The 15,234-nt window shown below is 43.5% G+C and overlaps 1 protein-coding gene across 5 annotated transcripts in view; it reads left to right on the forward strand.

Moving 5' to 3' along the window:
* Positions 1-15,234, forward strand: part of tshz3b (teashirt zinc finger homeobox 3b) — an 87,827-nt gene that overhangs the window by 57,195 nt on the left and 15,398 nt on the right. Inside the window, exon 2 of one of the 5 annotated variants that reach the window (XM_072518136.1) lies at positions 6,616-6,774. The exons of the other annotated variants lie outside the window; for them this stretch is intronic. The gene's annotated coding sequence lies outside the window, so the exon portion shown is untranslated. The remainder of the gene's footprint in view (positions 1-6,615; positions 6,775-15,234) is intronic. 5 annotated transcript variants of the gene reach the window in all.

Consider the following 15,234-nt stretch of genomic DNA (forward strand, 5'->3'; position numbering starts at 1 on the left):
CTCTGATTTGTCAGATATGGTTCAAAGAAGAAATTAAACTGCTGCATCTGGCAATTCTTTCGATACGTTAAAAGACCTCATAGTATGATTCTAAGTAGTGCAGGGAGTTCCAACACCTCAACCAACTGCACCAAAATAGATTAACTGGAGTTTCATCTAATTTCTCTTTTGACATTGCTGTGTTTAAAAAAAAAAAAAAAACCAGGCTGTTGTTTTCAACGATATTGTAGCAGTAAGTACACCTCCAAGTAATTTATGTTGTAATATGGGATTTGTAGATGTCTTAGTGATGAGTTGTATGTTTAAACATGAACTGTTTATTATTAGTCTTTAACTATTTACAGATCCCAGGTTACTGCCATGCACGGAGCTGCTTCTCCATGCAAGTAGGCTTCCAGGGTGTTCCTTCTGAATCTATTACCATGTGACGCTATACATCATACTGTGGGTGGTGCTTTTCTCCAGTGCCACATTAACTCTTGCTCTGCCAAACGCCTTTACATTACAATGTAATACAGGCACCACATCAATTTATTACATACACTTTATTACATTACTTGGAATGTGTCTGACAAATTTTACAAGTCACAGTTGAAGTATAGATCATCCACGATCTAACTGAATGGAGGCACATGCTTGAGGAGTTGAATGGTCTACCTTTTATTTCTAAGTTCCATTGCAATATAAATCTGAGTTTTGAATTATGCATAAAAGACTATGATTCCAGTATTTACTTTGTTCCTTCTTACAAAAGAATACTTCTTTTGAAAGAAACACCATAAAACCTACATCTAAATGCAAATATTATCTAGAATACATGCTCAGTTACTATTGTAATCATATGACAGGCAATATACTGTAGGCATTCCTGTAATTCATAAAACTGAAAACATCTGGTCCAGTTCTGCCTAAATCTGCAGTTGTGCATCTGTGAGATGGTGGAAGTAGGGCCTAAGCATGTCATAAGTGGCTGTTGGTTTATATTGATTTATTGAAGGCTCAGTAATGGTTGAATATTGTTATAGATGTGATTTTCATTTTATAGTTAAGGAAATAGTTATTTAGAAGTATGATGATAGTTAGAAAAACAGGAAGGAGAGTGAATGATAAATCATTACCGTAAAAATTCAGAAGATTAAACAGGGCTGTTAATTTGCAACAGTATTAGGGCAGCACGGTGGCGCAGTGGGTTAGCTCTGCAGCCTCACGGCGCCGAGGTCCCAGGTTCGATCCCGGCTCTGTGTCACTGTCTGTATGGAGTTTGCACGTTCTCCCTGTGTTTGCGTGGGTTTCGCCCCCACAACCCAAAAATGTGCAGGCTAGGTGGATTGGCCACTCTAAATTGCCCCTTAATTGGAAAAAATGAATTGGGTACTCTAAATTAATTTTTTTTTAAATTTGCAACAGTATTCACCGAGGGTGGCATAAAATGAGTAATAACCAGACTTTTCCTGAAATCTTTGTTTCCCACCAGTTTATCCTTCCAAACTGGGGTGCAATTTCATGGGTGACTCCAAGTAGGATTGTTGGATAGCGATCAAGAGCAGGAACGCATTGCTAATTTTTATCCTCTAACCCAGGGGTACTGTAGCCCACTGTAGGGTGTTTTCTTTCATCTTGGCTGAGGTCAGGAAGTAAATAAGATTGAATCTAGAATTTTCCTGCTTTATGTCCTAATCACCCATAAGTCACATTGGTTTACACTGCTCTTAAAGTCTATGAGTAAAATCAGCCTAATAACCAGGAGGGCTTTGCTACATCCATTGAGTACTGGTTCAAAGAGTTTGGTTTACCAGGCTATGGTAAAACTGATGAACTGGATATCCAGACTAGTGAGCAGAGCTCATGTAAAGCAAGATTACCTCCCAGCCCTTTACTATTGTGAGTTTCTCACAAGAATGATAAAGCCATGCAGAAAAAGATTGTTTGTTGAGTTTTCTTCAGCGATATTCTTAGTAGCCATTATTGAAACCTGGAGCACTCAATGACAATGGGTGAGATTCTCTGCCCCGCGATGCTGTGAACCGTGATTGGGCGTCCGACCAAAATCGAGGTCTGGTATGGCGCCGAATCAGACACCATGTTCCGGTCCCTGCTGGTGGCAATAGCGAGGTCCGTGCCTCATACCAGCAGCATGCAAAACCGGCATTTCCGTGCATTTAAATGTCATTAGAGTGTTTGACTCAGTGTGCTCCAGGCCTACACGATTCTCTGCCCCTCTCAGGCAGACGTTCACGGGTATGAATTTCTACAAGTACTGACAAACGTGGACTGTGTGCATGCTGCGGAGGGAGAGCAGGAGGCCAAGAAAACTCAAAAACTGTTGAAAACTGTCGGCTTGCTGGGGGTTGGCTGCTCGGGCAGTGACTTGGGGTGTCCCCCTCAGGATCGGAGTGGCCTGCCTCAGACCGCCACTGCTGCAGTCTGTATTTTAACTGCACCACTTTGGAGCTACTTAACAGACTCCTGGCTGCTCAACTGCTGAGTGCTGCCTGTGTCCTTTAAATGCTCAGAAAGACTCTGGTCAACTGGGAGCCCACCCAGGCCACCCTAGCTGTGTCATCAAGGCCAAGCTTAATCAGGAGCCACCAGGTGTTGGCACTCAAAAGCACTGCCCCATTGCAGAGGAAGCAGGGGATCAGCAGAGCTCACCCCAACCAGAGGCCACCTGCACCACAGCCTTTAGAATGCTCCCCCCTGGTTCTCTGTCCCGGCAGAGGCCGGTGACACTGGGATTGAATTGTGTGGGATTCACGCCGATTGACCCCCCCCCCCCCCCCCCCCACCTCTGGATCATCAGCTATCTTCCCCTGGTGAAACTTGCAGCATTGACTGCCTCTGCCAGCACCTCTCAAGTGCTGTCAGGAGGACCGGCTTAAGTCTGCGGCTTACCCTGGGAAAGAAGGTGTCCCTCTGCTCCTCACTGGCATGGAGCTATTGGTCCACGCCCCGACCTCGGAGGGGCAAGCCTTCTCTGAGCAATCTTGCTGGCTGCAGTGTATAGTAAGTGTCGTGCTTAAAAACAGCTCCACCTGCGAGGCTCTTTGGCGCTACTCCAGCCGCAGTGGATAAAATGCCCGTGGGGCCAGGAAATGCTCATAATTCGCACCAGCAGTATTGGTCCATTAACATGTCCTGAATTGCTCCACGAAGAGCGCACCCAACAAGAACTTGAATCGCACGCAATTCAATCCCAGTATCAACACTTAGAGCAGGATCTACCAGTCGCTTTGCGACTGACAAGTGGCACGGCACAACGTGTCCAAAAGATACCAAGAGATCTCTTCCGGGATCTACCTGGCTCATCCTACCTCATCAGATCTAATGCGATCTCGAAACATCACAATGTGAATCCCACCCATTGTGGGCGAGATCACTTTCTGGCAAACCTGCATATTAGTGCAAGACAGTTAGTCTCACTCTAATATGTGTTCCTGACATCGAACTAAAGCGAGGATCTAGCCCCCTCTCACCTTGAAGATCTTGGGCGAACGCCGTTCCGTGCTGGTCTCCACAAACAGGGACAAGACGGAACAGCACTCGTGGGGCTCTCCCCGGGATATGAGACCCCCAGATGCATGCCCTCTGGGCAGGGTAGTACCTGGGCACCATGGCAGTGCCAGCCTGGCACCATAAAAGTGCCACCAGGGTGCTAACCTGGTGCTGCCAAGGTGCCCAGGTGGCACAGCCAGCTGGCAGTGGCACTGCCATGGTGCCAGGCATTTTTTGCGCGGTGGTGATTGGGCTGGGGTGTGCCTTGTGGGTATGGAGAGGTGGAGGGGCCGTGGACTTGTAGTGTGTTGGAGCTTGGGGGAGTTCAGAGTCATGTTAGAGGCTCGAGAGATCGGCACGCCATTTAAAAATGGCATCCCGATCTCTCGCTGCACTGAGGAGTTCCGGCAAGCGGAGATCTTCAATGCAGTAAACGGGGCTGAATGCGGAATTCCCCGCTGAGGCCCTCAATCAACATGGATCATGGATGGATGTCAGATAGCGGGGTTTTCACGGGGCTCAGAACGCCGGGAAACACCTTACTAATCTCGCGCTACAGGACTCTGTCCCCATTGGGGTAGATCGCATCCGTAATCTCCCAAACGGAGAATCTCACCGACTTTTTACATTTAGTCTTAAAAATGTCACAAAACCACTAACCTCAAAATTCATAGAGCCACATTTTGCTGCTGCATATTTAGTGGGGTGGATGCTCCAGCCACCAGCCTGACTTAGTTCTGAGTCATTTCCAATTATCTGGGTTGGCATCATTTGCATTAAGGGTGGGAGGGTGTCTGCTTTTGCCCCATTTGGTTAAATTATGAATTTTCCCATTTTTGTTGCAGCCGTCAATTGCTTTTTGATTAGGAATCTGGCATATTGAACTCTCAGGGCAGCACGGTGGCACAGTGATTAGCACAGCAGCCTCACAGTGCCAGAGACTCGGGTTCTATTCCAATCTCGAGGGACTGCCTGTGTGGCGTTTGCACGTTCTTCTCCTGTCTTTGTGGGTTTCCTCCCACAGTCCAAGGATGTGCAGGTTAGGTGGATTGGCCATGATAAATTGTCTCTGGGTGGGGTTATGGGGATGGGGTGGAGGGATTGGGTCTAGGTACAGACTCGAATGGCCTAACTGCCTCCTTCTGCACTGTAGATATTCTCTGATTCATTCAGACCTCTCTCAACTGTGATCCAAACCTTACAGCATAGCTTCATCATACAGCACTTTTGGGATCACTGGAGGTGGACTTAGTGAGATTTCTGATGGGTGGCATCATCCCATTAATATGACATTGGCATGGAAGGAGGCAAGAGAAGGAAATATTCAATGGTGGAAATTCATTATGGAGAAGACAGGGGCTGGGGACCTTGGGAAACCAGGTCCTGCACCCTATTCCATCCAACCTAACAACTTACACCAGGACACTGTCTGTTAACTTCTGTCAATACATTCAAGTACAACCTAAATCAATGGGATGGAAGTTTTCTCCATATGGCAACAAGTGGTATTGTAAGTGGATTTAGTTTAGCAGTTTCATTCCAGTCGTTAGTTAGACTCATTCACACATTAAGGTGCTTATGATTCAGTATGAATTTGCATTAAATTGGTAACTCCTTTGAGAGAGACTGTGAGATTGGTGACGTGAACAGTGGAAAAGCACAATGTTTAGAAGTTAGTGTTAAGGTGTGTTGTTGAGGCAGAGTGCAAATGGTACATTTTCTGAATCAGGCCAGTGTGGTCAGTTATTATTTCTACCTCCAGGCCTTTCAGAATATGTTGGCTCGGATGGGGTAAAGTCTGGTCAGTTGGCTAAAAACTACTTTTGTTTTGGCAACAAGGCAATATTAGGATTTGAGGTAGAAACATGTCAATGGCAGATGTGCCAGTAAAATAATCATTTGCCTTCCAGTATAACATGGTTATGGTGGTGAGAAATGATCCAGATAAAAAGAGTTTGTTGACTTTGTGGCGGTGATAGTAAAGTCACTACACTTGCCTTCGCGCCCATTATGCAGGATGAGGCTGAGCTTTGATACTGCTGTGATTGAATAGCGATACTCAGATCAGACTTAAACATTGACCACTTCGGCAAGATCTTGGCTATCGATGACCGTACCCCATTGAGGGATCAGTAGATTGAGAAAAAGAGTGGGTTGAGGAGTAGAAATCGGCTGTATAAAGGGGGGAACCCCTCCAGTTATCATTTTTGTTGTGACAGAATGAAAAACACTTTTGGGTAAGATAAAATATAGCCATACGTAGAATCAGAAAATCCCAACAGTGCAGAAGGAGGCCATTCGGCCTAACAAGTCAGCACCGATCCACTGAAAGAGTACCCTACCTCGGCCCACTTCCCCGCCCTATCCCCCGGACCCCACCTAACCTTTGGACCCTAAGAGGTCATTTATCATGGCCAATCCACCTAACCAGCATGCCTTTGGACTGTGGGAGGAAACCAAAGCACCCAGAGGCAACCCATGTGGACGCGGGGAAAACATGCAAACTCTACGCAGTTACCCAAGGTCAGAATTGGACACTGGAGCTATGAGGCAGCAGTGCTAACCACTGTGCCACCATGCTCCCCATGGATTCCTACAGTAGGCGGTGAGTCCATTGATCCACATTAGGCGGTGCATCCGTTGTCCGTCCATTGTTTTATTCACTAGGGCAGATCCTAAATCAAGTCTCAGATAAAAGTGATTTATTAGGAGAGAATAATCTGAGGTGGTTTCCCATTGCCTTCCTTGCAGCTTTTAACTTTGGAGCACCTTTGTCTAGCTGGGCTAATATGTCCCACCTACCAAGTGGAGATGCATGTACTCCCACTTGACATCACCCTAATTAATATTCAGAGCTGGTGCTCTGGTCTTCACTTACCAGGGCAGTCAGGAGTTGGGCCAACCTTTCCGGCTCCGTGGTAGAAATGGCCAGTGGTCAATCCATGCAAAAACAAGCGTCCCATTCAATGTCAACACTGCATTTAGAGGCCACACTTCAGATAGCTCCAGCAGGTGGAGACTAAAGTCGGGTGCATATTCTTCGCCTTCTGACTGAGGCATAATGGCTGCAACTAAGCAAAGGACCCTATAGTGATTTAAGTAAGGTTACTTTTCCTTTCACAGGTCAGGACCTGGAAGAAGAAGAGATAGCTTTGCCGGGGGTCTGTGCCAGCTTCCTCCCAGGGCACGTGACCAAGGACAGTGATGCAAAAAAAAATCTGGCACAGACTGTCTAGTTTTGGGTCAAGTGGCTGTCTTTTTTGTCATCCAATGATTTTGCAGGTAAAACAAGTTTGTCACTGATGCAGATGGTCAAAGTAGTTGACCACTATCATGAGTAGGTTGATAATTGTGACTGCACCAAACACCACGTCAACCCCAGTTAATAGAAACTTGCATATTTTAATCTGTTATTGGCTGTAGTGTGAAATCTACCTTGTGATTGGTTGACAGAAGTGCCATCAGCAAGAAGCTGTCACTATCCTATGGAACATGGACGACAATATTGTCAGCTCCCAGTTGCTACCACCAAATGGAATACTATTTTGCACTGAACATGCAGCAATACGATTACTGTCATGCAAGCAACACTATCAGTGATTATAGATTTTCAATATAAGACTTGACATTTTCTTAACTGATACAGATTTCATAGAATTTCATCGAATTTACAGTGCAGAAGGAGGTCATTCGGCCCATCGAGTTTGCACCTGCTCTTTGAAAGAGCACCCCTCCACCCTATCCCCATAATCCAGTAACCCCACCCAACACTCAGGGCAATTTTGGACACTAAGGGCAATTTAGCATGGCCAATCCACCTAACCTGCATATCTTTGGACTGTGGGAGGAAACTGGAGCACCCGGAGGAAACCCACGCACACACGGGGAGAATGTGCAGACTCCGCACAGACAGTGACCCAAGCCGGGAATCAAACCTGGGACCCTGGAGCTGTGAAGCAATTGTGCTAACCACTATGCGACCGTGCTGCCCTGGTACAAGATCTAAGACTTGTTATTTACCAAGACTTGTAAAAGACCAGCCATACTATATCCAAGTAGTGATCATTTAAAGGTCAACTACTGCAAAATAATCACCACAATAGTGAGTGTCACAGCAGACACTGTTGTAAGAGCAGATCACAGTGAGTTGATTTTAGTCATTCAGGAGAAAATTCTTGTTTGTAGAAACCTAATAAAAATGGGGAGTTGATAGTCAGAAAGCTTCTTTTTATTGTATTTTCTAATGAAGTTTTAATGCATTTGCTACAATTGATTCAAAGGCTTTTAATGTGTATGCGTACACCACTCCTGAGCAAAGCAATATATTTCAAATGACATTCTTAGAGAGCTGGGACTGTGTAGCCTACATAAATAATGTTGGGATATGGGCTGTAACACTAAATGTACAAAAGCAACATACATTTCTTTCAAGCATGTGGCTATATTAATAGCATTAAATAGATGATATTCCATTTATTACCCTGTGCATGCTGGATTTTAAAGCTAGTGTATTAAGCATGAACCTGCTCAGCAGTCCTGCGGCTTCAGAATTCTCAGTCATTCCAAAACATCGCCAATAAATTAAGTCAAGGATGACCACAGCACTATAGTAATTGGCATTCTTAGAAAATGTACTGAATGACATTAACTCCTTATTAATTCCTTAACCCTTGCCTTTGGTTAAGATTATAACAACTATATCTAAGTTGCTATTGAATAATATGTGAGGACCGAAGTTTCTATTTAATAGCACATTAGATTTAATCATTTTGTTCATTTTAATATTGCTCTGTGTAGAATTCTGAGAAAAATGAAAGGCGCTTAAAACAGATCTGACTGTTAAAAGGAATTAGCTAAATATAGAAGGTGCTTCTGCTCAGAATCAAAATGATCAAACACTGGAGTGAGTCATAAGTTGTAAGTCAGTTTTTGAGCAATGTAGTAATATGTCTGAATCCCAAAATGTAGTTTGCCTTTGGTACACTTATGCTTGTTATAACAGTATAGTTTTAGATGTACTATGGAATTTTACGTAAAAATTGGATAATTGTTTATCTCCATTCCCCTTTGTTGACTTTGATAGAAAACAAAATCAGGGTCAGTTCTGTATCATTTATTTCATCCCTGATGTGAATGACATCACCTGTCATTTTTAAAAGTTCAATTTAGCATCACGTGGCCCCCAAGAGTGTCAAATTGTTATGTAATGTTAAAATTTTGGAAACATTTAGTAATTTGCAATGGATTAGAAAGGATATTCCCACGATGCATGGGAGAAATAATTTGAAACAATTTCACAATATCCAGTCACGGAGTGCATAGTGAGATGCGCTACATGATTGCTTGGATTAAAGAGGAAGTACTTAACATCAGAAATGTATCACCTTCGTGACATAATCCCATGATTTCAGTCAGTTGGTTGGCAAAAAGAAAGACTCAGACAATGATGGGCTGCTATTACAGGATAGAAATCCTTTCTGGAGGAGGCTAATCTTGGGCAACATTGTCACTAAAAGTTAGCTATTGGCTAGGACTACAGCTTTTATCCCAGACCAGTGCTCCTCTTGAAGGCATGATCCAGTGTTCTGCGATGAAAAATACAACATAACCATGCTATAGCTCATTTTGAGGTATCTAGAGAATATCTGTATAAGTAGCACTCCTTATTTTACACCCTCCCTTCTTAAATTAATCAGCATGCTATCAAATATTCAAGTGGTTGTTTGAGAATGTGAAGTAGATTCCTGTTCAGAAAAGTGCCACAGAAGTTTGTCGATATTTCAGGCAGGTTAAAGTTATAATTCAGAACTGATTACCTACATTGCTGTTCAAATCTGAATGCAAAAGCAGTACTTTCATTTGATTGCTCAGTAGAACAAAAAGTTAGCATTTATTGGGGAGAAGGTGGGGAGGTAAAGATTCAGGAACCATTCCCATTTCTATCAAGCCAGATGTCCCATTAAAACCAGATGTTTACTTTTAAGTTCCAGTAGTCATTCTTTCCATTCCAATCTGAAGCAGATTGTAGGACAATGTTGTACTGGATATGGTCTTATTCTTATGGAATGCTTATTTGCAGTTATGTGGTGACCACATTTGTCAGAGCATTAGTCAATTGGATTATGCACCAATCGATTGCAGGTCTCTGTGATTTCTCGAAGGCTACAATGTACTTGCCTCTCCTGGAATACTCACACATTTTCTCAAGTCACAAATCCATTCATCTCACAATGTCAAATTGTAATAATTAAGCATTATTGATCTTAAATTCAATTAACTGCATTAACACTTGACCAGATCGAGGTGATTGCAGGGGCTGGCCAGACAGAGCATGTGCCGATACTTAATTCAACAATGCCCACCCGGAACTGTTAAAGTTTATGCCGTAAACTACAACAGCATGTGTGATTATTTCAGGCCCCAGACAGTTCCCACCCAGCAGAAGGAACCTACACCTGCATCTCATTATAATTTTCATTTTTTAAAAAAATTCCCACGAACAGAAAGCCTGATTCCAATAAAGGCCTAGTTCTGCAGTTAGCATTAATCAAAGTAATTGCTTGGTGTAAGAAGAAAGAAAAGAGCTTAATGTTCATAGTTAGATTAATACAAAGATTTTAGACTATTGGTGGAGCATACCTGTGGAATGTTTGTCTCCATCTGAAAACCTTTGCTCTTCTTCATTTGGAAGATGGAATAATTATGTGCGCAGATATTGGGATAGGAGGGATCAAGCACAGTGTTCAGGCATGTAATTTGGCACAGCCGGCCAGCCCCGTCCCACCTCTGGTCCATTTTGGACGAATTGGGGGTGGAATGGTGACCTGCCCACAAGCATATTGCTAATTGAGGTCATGAAAGGCCAATTACTAGAGGTTAAGTGGAATTTTCTAGTTGGCCTCTCAGCCCCTGCAGCATCAGGAACAGGGCAGCTACCTGGAGGTGGCCTCCTGGCTACAGACTGGGTGGGGGGGAAGTAGAGAGAAAATGCTCAAGGCAAGCTTTGAAGACCTCCCTGTCTACCTGATTACAGCTGAAGGCACAGGCGGCCCTGCGGGGAGGTTCCCAGTCCACATTGTGGAGCGGCTGCTTGTGACCATTTTTTTAATGCAATAATTTTAAACGTGCTGAGAGGGCATCTCAAGGTGGAAGTCCCTCTTTCCCTTACCTGCACAGGCAACCTCCATCCCCCTCCGAGCTGGAGGATCACCTTTTCTTTTAATTGGCTAGTTCGGGAAAGATCACTACCGGGTGGCTGTCCCCGACACTGTGTGGGGTCGAGACTCTCATTTGATCCCACCTCAAACCCTTTCTCTGGGTTAGCCTCACAGGTGTCACTGTTTTAGCTCTAAATGTTGGCATCCTTCTCCATCTGTTTCCTCCCAAAGAGATTCTGACACATCTTTAAAGAAACATTTGAGTAAACGGTAGTTGAGAGTGAGCCACACGGCGCGATTTAATGGAAAGGAAACAGAGTTCCGTGTCGGGCGTGTTCAGTCAGATGTTTCCTGGCACTAGCAGCGCAGAGAATGACCAGGGGTATTTAACGGGACTCTACTTCATTTCTGGCCTCGGCAAGGAACACCCCGATGACACTGCACTTAATCCCATTTCTAAATAGCGCCCCGACCTCTAGACTCCCACCTTGGCTTCCGCCACCCCACTCACCAATAAGAGGGTAATTGAGCCTCCCGCACCCCACCTCATAAGGGCAGGGCACCCTCAGGTCTGATCCCTGCATGGCCAAGATGCCACCTGGTCACCTTGGCACTGCTAGCCGGTCACCGCTCCTGACAGGCTGCCCTGGTGGCACTCCCAGGTTGACAGTGTCATAGTGCCAAGGTGGCATTGGGGTGCCAGTGTATCACTCTGGGCGACCCATCCCCATGTGCCAGTGCGCCTGGTCCACATCTGGAAACCAGTGCTAAACGGCACCCGCTCAGGGTTCCTGAGGCAAGGCCATTAGGTCTTGGGTGCTGGGTAGATCTGGCGTACAAATATGGAATTCTGGATCCCGACCTCAATGGACCGAGAGGCCTCCTGCGAGAATTACCGGCCACGTCTCGTCTCGAGTCGGGCACGGCGAGGCTGATAGATTGTGCCCTCAATTTACAATTCGCACATTCTCCCCAAATCTGTATGGGTCTTACCCCGGCAACCCAAAGATGTGCCGGGTACGTGAATTGGCCATGTGAAATTGCCCCTTAATTGGAAAATTAAAAAATAATTCAATTCAAACCCAAAAATCTTGTGTTGTTGTTAGCATGCCATCTAGGAAGTTCATGCTCTGAATAATGAGATCTTCTTTGGCCCCTGGCAATGTTCTGAGCTGCATCCAGAGAGTGACGAATAGGATACTAATCTGAAAACTATAAAGAGGCACCCAGGAAAGGAAGATGAACTTCCCAAGTTTGACAACAATTAATATGAGAAATCTCTCTTCTAAAGCTCGATTGAATTGATCCTAAAATGTTGAACTTACTGCAAAATACTTTTGTTTGGCAGTTGTAATTTGAAGCTTTATGGGATCAGTGTTCTCTGTTTAAGCCTTTTGCCTTCTATTGTATAATGTTATTAGTCTGTTAAAGAAACTGGTGAGGGAATGTTTGCAGCCACTCAATTGCACCTTTAGTCAAAGTCACAAATTACAACATGGCACCAGACTACAAAATATATTTAATAGCTTTCATGCACATTTTATGTTAGCATCTCTATAACACATTAAATGAATGGTGTCAAAAGTGAACAGCATCTTCTAGAAGAGCAGAAAAGTGAACTGCATCTTCCAGAAGAGCAGAACTCTTGGTATTGCCATTGTTCAGTGAGGAAGTAGTTAAGTGAAAAGTTACTTGTTAAGTGAGAAGGCTGCTTATTACAAATCCCTTTTACACTTCTCAGAAGTATTTTAAGGCAGAGTACTGTTTGAATTACTGTAAAATCTGGAGTATTGGTTACATGCTATAAAAATGAAAGACACAACTTTTACAAGGGTTTGAAGCAAAATATCTATCAGATTAGGAAAATGTAAGTCACAGTTTCTAGTTGCCAGTAATCCGAACCTGAATATGGATTTGGTTGAAATCGAAGAATTTTATGGTACCAGGATTTCATGCTGCTTCGTGTGTAGTTCTGGGGTTCAAGCTGTCACATAGGTTTGCATCTTAAAATGAATATAAACAACACATTGGAATTAATAAAGACAGAAACATGGAATATGCTATCCCTAGATTGTAAATTAGTGGGTTGAAATTGTAGACACCATTGATTTGGAATCCAATAAATGTTCTGACGCTTGGATTAAAACTAAATGCTTTCTTTATGGAACAAAAGTTTATCATTTGTACTGCTGTACTTCTTACAGAAATATAAATACAATTAGAAACATGATTGTTCATGCTGAGCAGCATGAAAGAGAATATAAAATGCCATGCATTGTTCAGATGTTGCTTTTTAAAATGGCCATCAATCTTCCTTTCCTTCATCCTACAATGATGTCATCCAAGAAATGTCACAAACTCCATTCCTCCAGCCTAAATATCATCCAATATTTGATCAACATTCTTTCTCGGCGACAAATTTGTGCCGAACGTTCACCATCCATTAGTTCTTGAGCCTCTAAAGGGCAATAGTATTCTGCCAAAGTGATCGGTACGTCATGTAACTAAGTGAGTAATTAAAAGTATGCAACAAAACTGAATGATGAGATGATGACATCTCACAACCACTGACAGTGCTGAAAATTAAATTATTTTTCATTCAATAACCTGTGCAAGTGAGAATGTACCCAGTAACAACGAAAATGGATTCTCTTTTTGAGAGAAGGTTTTCCTCGTTCCTGTGACTGATGGTGCCTGAAAACTGATGTGCTTCCTTTTGAAGATAACTCCTGTTGAAATATGGTGGAGCGATAAACTGGAGCAGCAAGTCACAGCAACACCAAGTGATGGCATGTGGAGAGTCCCACAGTGTTGCTGAACTGCCAATTTCGGGATACTGCTGTGGGGAGGTGCCACCAGAGGCGAGGCACGTCCCTGTAGAGACTATCCTGACAGCGAGGTGGACTGGTATTGGTGAAGGACTTGGAACATGATTTATGTGAACTGAAAAAAAAGAGCGAAAACAAAACATCAAAACTGGGTGGACCGACGAGAAAAATAAAAATCCACAAGCGACTTTTAAAGTTTTAAAATCGTTCAAATTTACTCCGATGGATCGGTTCCTACTTAAATGTGAAAGCAGCAGATCCTTTGCATGCTGTAGAGTGTACTTCTAAAAGGTAGTCTGCATTTTGTCAGCTTAACATATTCTAAAAATGTATTTATAAACCACCAAAGTAATTATGCAGATGTAATGATATTATTTGTCCCTGCATATACTCCTTAGAAACACGATAACCTGTCTTCTAAGGCATGCTGCTTCCAAAGAAATCATTTTGGTAGCAGGTAAAAGTTTATTTCTCTTTCCTGTACTTTGAAAGAAGGTTGGAAGTATTTATAGCGAAGAGCTCTCTGGAACAGAGCAGTGCGTGTAATCTGAGCTGTAGGCATTATTGAGACTATAAGTTTTAGAGGTAATGAAGTTGGACCCCCAATAAGATCAGTTGTATTTTATTAGAGGATAATTGGAAAAGAAATAAATTTCACTCAACAGTAGATCTACAACACGTATTCAATGAGTTAACTAAGCCTAGCAGCAGGGCAGCACGGTGGCGCAGTGGGTTAGCCCTGCTGCCTCACGGCACCGAGGTTCCAGGTTCAATCCCTGCTCTGGGTCACTGTCCGTGTGGAGTTTGCACATTCTCTTCGTGTTTGCGTGGGTTTCACCCCCACAACCCAAAGATGTGCAGGTTAGGTGAATTGGCCATGCTTAATTGCCCCTTAATTGGAAAAAATGAATTGGGTATTCTAAATTTTTTTTTTTTAAACTAAGCCTGGCAGTGACCGGTTTGATCCAAGGTCCGTGCTGAGTTAGGTGATCTCCGCATTCAGTATCGACGAATTAGCTCCAGTGCACTAAACTAGTAAGAGTAGAACATAGGTTTGGGTTCCCAATCCCACTATCCAGACACCTCTGGTGGAAAACTGTTTGCATATTGGTCTTGGGTAAGGGTAGAATCACAATCCCTGCAGTCCAGGAGCCTGCAGATTTTGTGCATGAAGAATTGCCACCTGGGAAAAATACTGGAGCAACTGTGGAATTATATTCCAGCAATAAGTCAGTGCCTTCCAGAAAGGGACAGGGAGAAAATTGCCAGACAAAATTTAGAGAAGTGCCAGAGCTGAAAGTTGATCTTAATAAGAATGTACGGCACCAAGAATTGATGCGAAATTAGGCTCCACTGGATTCACGTTAAAGAGGAATTTTGCGTCAGACCAATTTAATCATCAATAATAATCAGACCCTGAGTAGACAAGAAAGATTTTATACAACTTGTTGATCACATTATAGAGCTAGTTACATATTAAGTGGAGCCCATTCATTGTATCATTGGACTTTGCAAAACAATTTGGGAATGTTTATTTGACATCAGGTTCCATTAAAGCAAGTAAACAAACATTTATCTTGTCCTGAACAGGACTGAGTTTCGGTGGCGGAGGCCTTGCATAATTTAATCCTGGCATGAGGAGGTGAGACACAGGTATGGACTTGGGTTTCACAGCTTAACCACTATAGTCAGTTTGGTCAAGCTCAAATCGCCTTTTCCCCCACCAGGCTTAAATTGCGCAAGTCTGCCACAGCCTC

The sequence above is a fragment of the Scyliorhinus torazame genome, chromosome 10 (assembly GCF_047496885.1).
Source record: "Scyliorhinus torazame isolate Kashiwa2021f chromosome 10, sScyTor2.1, whole genome shotgun sequence".
Taxonomy (NCBI): Eukaryota; Metazoa; Chordata; class Chondrichthyes; order Carcharhiniformes; family Scyliorhinidae; genus Scyliorhinus; species Scyliorhinus torazame.